This window comes from Rattus norvegicus (genome assembly GCF_036323735.1).
Source record: "Rattus norvegicus strain BN/NHsdMcwi chromosome Y unlocalized genomic scaffold, GRCr8 chrY_unlocalized_5, whole genome shotgun sequence".
NCBI lineage: Eukaryota > Metazoa > Chordata > Mammalia > Rodentia > Muridae > Rattus > Rattus norvegicus.
The window spans coordinates 75,996-84,760 of NW_026947408.1; the positions used below are offsets into that span (position 1 = coordinate 75,996).

The 8,765-nt window shown below is 36.8% G+C and overlaps 1 long non-coding RNA gene across 1 annotated transcript; it reads left to right on the top strand.

Annotated features, from left to right (window-relative positions):
* Positions 1–4,226: 4,226 nt before the first annotated feature.
* LOC134484755 (uncharacterized) lies at positions 4,227–5,423 on the top strand. The gene is made up of 2 exons (XR_010062507.1): positions 4,227–4,581; positions 5,274–5,423. It is a non-coding gene; the product is annotated as an uncharacterized LOC134484755 (long non-coding RNA).
* The last annotated feature ends 3,342 nt before the right edge of the window (positions 5,424–8,765 follow it).

Genomic DNA, 8,765 nt, shown 5'->3' on the forward strand with positions numbered 1-8,765 from the left:
TTGCCCTGAAGTTATCTGTGGTAGAAGCTAATTCCCCGGCCCCAAGGTCAGCTACATAGTCCTGTACTCAGAATTCAGGTTTCTTCACCAGAACCAAGACCCCATTGAATTTGTAAAGTATATGTGAGTGGCAGGAACAGGACAGAAGGAAAGTTATCATGGGAAGAGAAGGAAGAATGTGCGGAAGAGAAGTTTGAAGGAAGAGGAGGAGACTAGAGGAAAAAAGAGAGAAAGGAAGATGACAGATTGAGAAGCCATGGTATGTGAATTTAAGATTCTGCTCTGTGTATTTACAGGTCGTTGTTAATGTTCTTAAGGGATGTATGGTACCTGGCTTTGTATGTTTAAGTGGGCTATTATATCTAATCAACTGGATCAAAGATTATTGTGTTGTATGTTTTTTATGTGAGGGTTTGAGTATAGGAAAGTGTGTAATGTCATGAAACACTGCGCAGCAGGAGAGGGATTGTGTTTCTGCCAAGAAACTAAGTCAAGAATGTAGAATACACAAAGGACAATGCCAAATAAACTCTCTCCTGTACTAATGAACATATTGAGTTGAGGTTTAAATGGACCTCAAGCCATTCCTCTCCCTGTTTTTACTCCTGTATCTTATTCTTCCTGAAGAATAAATCATGGTAAAATATACACAACACTCAAGTCTGACCATGGGAACACAGTAAGTTAGATAGTGCAGAATTGAATTCAAATGGGACTAGAGAACCAAATTCTATAGTCCATGTTCTCCTCTGATTTACTGATGTCTGGTAATTTTGGGATAAAATAAGGATTTGGGTGTTTATCATTTGAAGTAGGTCCACAATATTTACACTGTTATACTGATTCTATAGCTAGGCCACTTTTGTAGCCAAAATTATTACAGAAAATGGATTTGGAAAACAATCATGTACACAATTAAGACAATGAATTAGGGAAGATCCCAGCAGGCAGTACTCAGTGAACCATTGGATTATAAAGAAAATAAAACAGGAAAATATAAAGGACATGTAGCTGGAAAGGGAATGAATCCAGAGAGAGTAGAACAAAGTTAAGGATTGGTGTGATCAAGGTAAATTGCAAACATGTGTGAAGAATAAATAAAAATTCTAAAATAAGAATAAAAGTTCTGAAAATATATTGAGGATTTTTATATCCTATGGAAGTCATTTTTCCGTAAAAGTAGAATAGAGTATCCTAACTTTTGTTAAGTTGCAGAAAAGTCAGTGAAAAAACATAGTTACACTGGTTTAGTGCATGCTGTCTGCATTATTGAAATATCAAACTGAGGCTCATTAATCTGTACAGTTAATTTATATCACCTGTTCAAATAAAATAAAATGAAACACTGTGTAATGATCCACAAAACCAAACTGCACACTATAGAAGTAAATGCAAACCAAAAAAATGTCCCGTTCCTAACCTCAACAATTTTACTCTTTGAAACTCTGAATAAATATGAATATAAAGGTTCTAACCTGATACATAGCATATATTATGGTGTCTTTGTGACTTATATGGTAAGATTTTTAGAGTTTCACATTGCCATCAATTATGTCATTCATTTTTAAACACCTAGGACAACAAAATTTAAAATCCTTGGGCTTTGGTCCTGACAGCCAGGGATTGTACTCTGTACATGATCACTTTATATTAATTAGCTAAACTCTGAAAGGGAATTAGGTGCTTCACAAAATTATATTGTTTCATTGCTATGGTTATGATAAGTGTTTCTTGTGAGAATATATATATATATATATATATATATATATATATATATATATATTTCTCATGACAAATTTTGCTTTCTCTTCTGGTGTTTTGTGAGCTATTGATGAGCTTAAACCTAGCTTCCTTACCAACCTAGCACTTACAATAGATTATGTTTCAGTGTTGAACATAGACACACTAAAGATAGGGAAAACACTGAAAATAGTATGGGCTTTGTTCACTGTTCCAAAATATCGTTTTCTGACTTCTTCTTCATCATCTTCACCACCACCACTATCACCACCACCACCACCACCACCACCACCACCACCACCACCACCACCATCATCAACATCATCATCACCATCATCATCCAATTTACATGAAATTGAATTTGGAATTTTGTTACACCAAAGATGAAATGAGAAGTATTCTGCTTGAAGAAGAGATACTGATGAACACTAACTGCTGTGCAGTCATTTTAATGTCATAAAGACATTGCCAAAGTTGCTTCAGATGATTGAATGAAATGGTAGCATTCTATACAACAGGGTTTGAGAGTCCCTTAGTAATAGAATGGTCTTTTACAGTAAGGTCTTCATTATCAGACTTTGATTTAACCCATCTACCAACAAAATGAAATTGTCCCAGAAATATTATAGTGCCTCTACAGAAAGAGATTTTATCCACTGATACACATCTACTTCTATTTCTTAATTGTCATGTTGACATGGGCATAGGATACAATATGTTCTGATTTACTTATGGCATTTTAGTATTATTTGGGTTAATTTTGAAAATTTCAAAGGAAAAAACCTATGCCATGATTGTATCCCATACAACTTTTAATTCGATCTTGAAGAGTTTCATGAAAACTGAATGTATATCTTCCATTTAAAAAATTGTAACATCCATCATGTGAAACTCCCACTGAACCTCAGTGGATTGATGTCTCTGGAAGCATTTAAAGACTCTCCTACTGCATTATTGCAACTCTATAGAGGCTTCACTCCCATAGTGGCAGTCCCAGATTGGCTGTAAAAAAATCATTTTCTGTGCCTTGGAAAGGGTTTAAAATTTGTGAAAATTGCGCAGACAGGCCCTAGAAAGTATGTTTTTAAAATTATTTTCTTAAAATTAGACTTATTCATGCAATATATTTGAGTTATGACTTGCCTTCCCTCTATTCCCTCCTTCTTCTATTCCTCTCCTGTCATCTGTATCTACATTCTTCCGACTCTCACTAGAAAACAAACAGTCATCTCAGCGATAAAAATAAAATGCAAGTTAATGAACTGGAGTAGAACAAAACAAGCAGATAGAAAAGAACCAGTACAAGGTACAAGAATCAGGTACAGACACAGGGACCCAGACTTCTAATCACACACTCAGGAATTCCATGGAAACATAAAACCAGGAAAATATATACACAAAACATACAGAGTAACAATTAATAGATACATAAACAAATAACATAAGGAAGAAGAAATCATGAAGAAAAAGTCCTGACCCATTATGAGACAAGGAACCTCCAAAGATAAGGTTGAGTTCCCTTAGTGCTTTATACACAGTCTAAACTTAAATTTAATTTTTGTACCCAGTGAGATTCCCTTGGAGAAAATTAAGTTTTCATTTTCAAATGATTACTCATTGGAGACAACTTCTGGTTTAGAGATAATGTGAAGTGCAGGGCTTGGATTCTTTCAAGGGCTAATTAAGAGATAAGGAGATCTGTGAGTTGCTGTCTTCTGAACATCATGCAGTTGTGACACTCAAGAAGTCACAATCTATCTGAACAGACCCTAAATAATATTGACCCTGCCTATTCAAAGTAACTAAGGACAGTGCTGGAGAAAAAAAATGATGTAGCCACTGGTGTCTTACTAGTGGTTAAATGTATAGCTTCACACCCATGTTCACCGAAATGGCTCAGGTTAAATCCAGGGGTTTATGAAACAAATAATAAAGATATGCAAGTGCTATCAGGGTTTAGTCCAAAGGTATGTTGCTTGGGGAGGATGAGGTTGAGAGTGTAGAGGGCTTCCATACATGTGTTGTGCATCTACGGAATTGTCAAAGAATAACTTGCTTTCTTAAAACTTCTAAATGTAACCACCAAGAAAGTTTGGGAGATATTCTCTCAAGTCTGCTCTATTTGTTTTAAAAATTGGGTCTTATTGCATAGCTAAAATTGACCTAAAACTCCCAGTGTTCTGTCACCTGCCTCCCCTGCCCTTATTGGAGGTTTACTATACATGGACAAAATTAAAGGATATATGTAAATCTTCTGTTTATGAAATTTGACTACATAATGCAATATTCTGTTATTTGTTTTTCATTTAACAATATATCTTGAATACATGTACATGGGGAAATTCTTCATGTAACATCAGGCAATTAAGAAATGGTAGTATACTCTTTTGTTTAAATAATAGCCTACCTATGTAATTCAGATTATTTTCAATTTCATTAACTAAAGTTCGTTACTGTAAATCAGCATGAACACTGACTCAGTCACTGTACTCAATGTTGATTATTTACATTGTATTTTGTATAAATTACAAAACACGTTGTTGGAATGATGTCAAGGCTGTTAAGTAATGTAATACTTGTATAAATACTGCCAAATTGCCATCTCAGAAGACTATAATAAATACATTTTGTAATCAATTTTATATGATAGAACCCATAGTATACCATTCAAAATTAATCATGCACATATTTTAAAAACGGTATCAGTCTCTGATTTCTGTCACTTGTTGAATTAGGGTATGGACTGAAGAAACTGAAGGGGAGGGCAGCCTCTATAGGAAGAACAACAGTCTCGAATCATCCCCACCCCTGAGATCTCCCAGACACTAAGCCACCAACCAGGTATCATACACGAGCTGGTCCAAGACCCTGACACATGTATAGCAGAGGACTGCCTGGTCTGGCCTAATCCTGGAGCGACGTGAGCCCCCAGGGACCAGGGATGACTGGCAGGATCTGGGGAGCATCCTCTTGGAGTAGGGGAGGAGGAAGTGGAATGGAATGAGGAACTGTGGAAGAGGACCTGGAGAGGGAGCAATGGCAGGAATGTAAATAAATAAAATAATTTTTATAATACTTTTAGTCATAAATTCAAATGCTCGTTTCTTTTAAGCATCTACATTGCAATACAATCGTGAAGTTTAGCGTTTTATGCTTACTGAACTGTGTAAGAATTAATCCTTAATTTTCTCTATTCTTATTACTTTGCATCAATTGTGTTTGCCTATGTAGAATGCTTACTATTCATAATTTGTGCAGAAAATACATTCATGATTTTTTTTATTTTAATGATCTGTTATGTGTGAATGTCTGTGTATAAACTTGTGCACATGAACACAGGCACCTGGGGAGACCAGAAGATGTCAGATACCCTGCAGCAGCTTTTACAGCTGGTTGCAAGTGGCTTCATGTGTGTTGGAAACTGAACATGTTTGCTCTAGAGAGTAGTAAGTGCTCTTAACCTCTAAGCTAATACTACAACACTTATTACATAATAAAAACAAACCTATTTATAATTTTCTCATGTATTTCAGGGTATCTTTGAACTTGGGACATCTTGCCTCATTCTAGGTGCTGAGACTACATTCAGGCAATTTCCAGCTTTCTTTCCTTTATCTTAGTAAGATGTGTTAGATCAAATATGTTAATATTATGCAGTAAATCCTCCATATGTTTACTTATAGAACCTTGGCTTAGTGTCTGTTTCATTCCTCTGCAATGACTATATTAATTTTAGAGTTCGCAGTTCTCTCTTTCTTTACACAATTGATCAGATGTGTTTTTCTTTCATATAGAATGAATAATAGCCTTTTAGTTTTTCTTTGAATAGTTAATGTACTAAGAAAATGTGTTGAAATTCCCATTTTAAGGCCAATCCAAAACATTATTTCTTTAAAATGTTCCTAGAGTTATGTGTTTCTTTTTCTTCTTATTATTATTATTCTCATTAGTCTCATTATTAATATTCTGTGTAAGCTTTTATGTGTTCAAGTCATGTAGTGAATATGGAAATCTTCCAAACATATATGTGTAGGTATCAAATTTAGGTTCTTGGTTTTTCATGGCATAAAATTTTATCTGCTCAGGGACCTCACTAGAACACACTGTAAAACATTAAGGTGACATATAGCTCCAGGCTGCTTTTATATATACAATGTTTCCATCATTTTGTTTTAAAAAATATTTTTGATTATTCTAATATATTTTGTTTTCAATGTCCAGTTGGTAAGTCTAGTGTGCTTATTTTATTATTTAGGAAATAATTTAATCATAATTATTATGCACTTGATACATAGCTAATAGGAAATTATCTTATAAAATTGAATAAATGTAATTAGTTTCCTTCAGCATGAACCTTGGTACATAATTTTGTTCATTATTACTATGTATTTGCATAAAACAGAGAATATTTCATTGTCCCAATACTGATGCGAATTTTATACAGTATGACAGCTACCAACTACATGTGACTTTTAATCATTTAAAAGGAGTTAAGATTATATTGTTAAATGATATTTCCATAACATCAAGTAAATAGATTTTTTGCTTCAATTAATTAAACGTGCTACAGCAGGAAAAAATTTAATTTCCTTTGATATGTTAAAATGAAATTTATCTTTACCATTCTCCTGCCTATCAGAAAACCAATATTCTTATACAGGAAGATTTGCCAAGGACATGGCAGGATAGCCACAAAGGCAGTGCAGTGGCATGAATAGCTTGGTGATAGCCAACAGCTCTCTAATTTTGCTTAAGTCCTGTTCGGTGAACACGGATGGTACTGGTAGTTTATCCACATATATAAGGTTATTGAAGCTGTGGTTATGGGGGAGAATGTACAGCCCCTTCCATACTAAAGCCAGTATCATACCTAACAACAATCATAGCCATGTGTCCTTATATACAGAATTAATTACAGTCTCTGCAGCAAAGATCACAGTAAAAATCCCAGCCAATCATATACCCAAAAGATGCCTCAACATATAAAAGAGACACGTGCTCCACTATGTTCATCGCAGCCTTATTTATAATAGCCAGAAAATGGAAAGAACCCAGATGCCCTTCAACAGAGGAATGGATACAGAAAATGTGGTACATCTACACAATGGAATATTACTCAGCTATCAAAAACAACGAGTTTATGAAATTCGTAGGCAAATGGTTAGAACTGGAAAATATCATCCTGAGTGAGCTAACCCAATCACAGAAAGACATACATGGTGTGCACTCATTGATAAGTGGCTATTAGCCCAAATGCTTGAATTACCCTAGATCCCTAGAACAAACGAAACTCAAGACGGATGATCAAAATGTGAATGCTTCACTCCTTCTTTAAATGAGGAAAAAGAATACCCTTGGCAGGGAAGGGAGAGGCAAAGATTAAAACAGAGACTGAAGGAACACCCCTTCAGAGCCTGCCCCATATGTGGACCATACATATACAGCCACCCAATTAGACAAGATGGATGAAGCAAAGAAGTGCAGACCGACAGGAGCCGGATGTAGATCGCTCCTGAGAGACACAGCCAGAATACAGCATATACAGAGGTGAATGCCAGCAGCAAACCACTGACCTGAGAATAGGTCCCCCGTTGAAGGAATCAGAGAAAGAACTGGAAGAGCTTGAAGGGGCTCGAGACCCCAAAAGTACAACAATGTCAAGCAACCAGAGCTTCCAGGGACTAAGCCACTACTTAAGTACTATACATGGACTGACCCTGGACTCTGACCCCATAGGTAGCAATGAATAACCTAGTAAGAGCACCAGTGGAAGGGGAAGCCCTGGGTCCTGCTAAGACTGAACCCCAAGTGAACTAGACTATGGGGGGAGGGAGGCAATGGGGGGAGGGTTGGGAGGGGGACACTCATAAGGAAGGGGAGGGGGGAGGGGGATGTTTGCCCGGAAACCGGGAAAGGGAAAAACACTTGAAATGTATATAAGAAATACTCAAGTTAATAAAAAATAAAAATAAAAAAATAAAAAAAACAAAAAAAATAAAATAAAATGGGGGTAAAGGGGGTAAGAAAAAAAATCCCAGCCAATCAAAAAGCAGGAGAGAAACTTCAAATCCAGTCTCAAGGCTCTATTTTACAAAATGTCACTTGATTCAAGGCTGAGGAACATTACAGAAGAGGGGGCGAGAAGATTGTAAGAGACTAATTTTACTATGAGATGGTGTCTCAAAGTAACACGAGAAATTACACTCATAACCTCTCACTAACATGATCGACTAAACAACACCTGAGGAAGAGAGGGAATGGGGAAGAATGAAAGTTTAGTTTTCTTTCTTTTTCAACTCCTCCTCCTCCTCCTCCTCCTCCTCCTCCTTCTCCTCTCCCTTTCCCCCTACCCTTCTCCCTCACCCACCTCCTCTTTCCCCTCCCTGATCTCCCTCCCTCTCTCTCTCTCTCTCTCTCTCTCTCTCTCTCTCTCTCTCTCTCTCTCTCTCTCTCCTTGTTGGCTATTTCCTACTTACATTTTGAATGTTATTCCCTTCCCTGTTTTTCAGTCCATAAGCCCCTTAACCTTTCCCCCTACCCTTCTATAAGGGGTTCACATTCCCACCCACGCCCTCCCATGCCTCCCCACATTCCCCTACAGTGGGGCTCCAACTTTGGCAGAAACAAGACTTTCTCATTCCATTGTATCCAGCAAGGCCTTCCTTTTCTACATCCATTTGGAACCATGGATCAGTCCATGTATAGTGGTTTGGTACCAGGAAGATCTGGTTGGTTAGCATGGTAATTATAATGGGGTTGCAAATCCCTTCAGATCTTTCAATCCTTTCTTTAATTCCAACAACACAGGTCTGGTACTTGATTCACTAGTTTGCAGATGGCATTTGCCTCTGTATTTGACATATACTGTCTATGTCTCTCAGGAGGTATCAATATCCAGTTATTGTCAGCCTGCACTTCTTAGCTTCATCCATCTTATCTAGTTTTTGTGTCTGAATATGCATGGGCTACATGTGGGACAGGCTCTGAAAAGCAGGTCCTTCAATCTCTGTAATAAACTTTGCCTC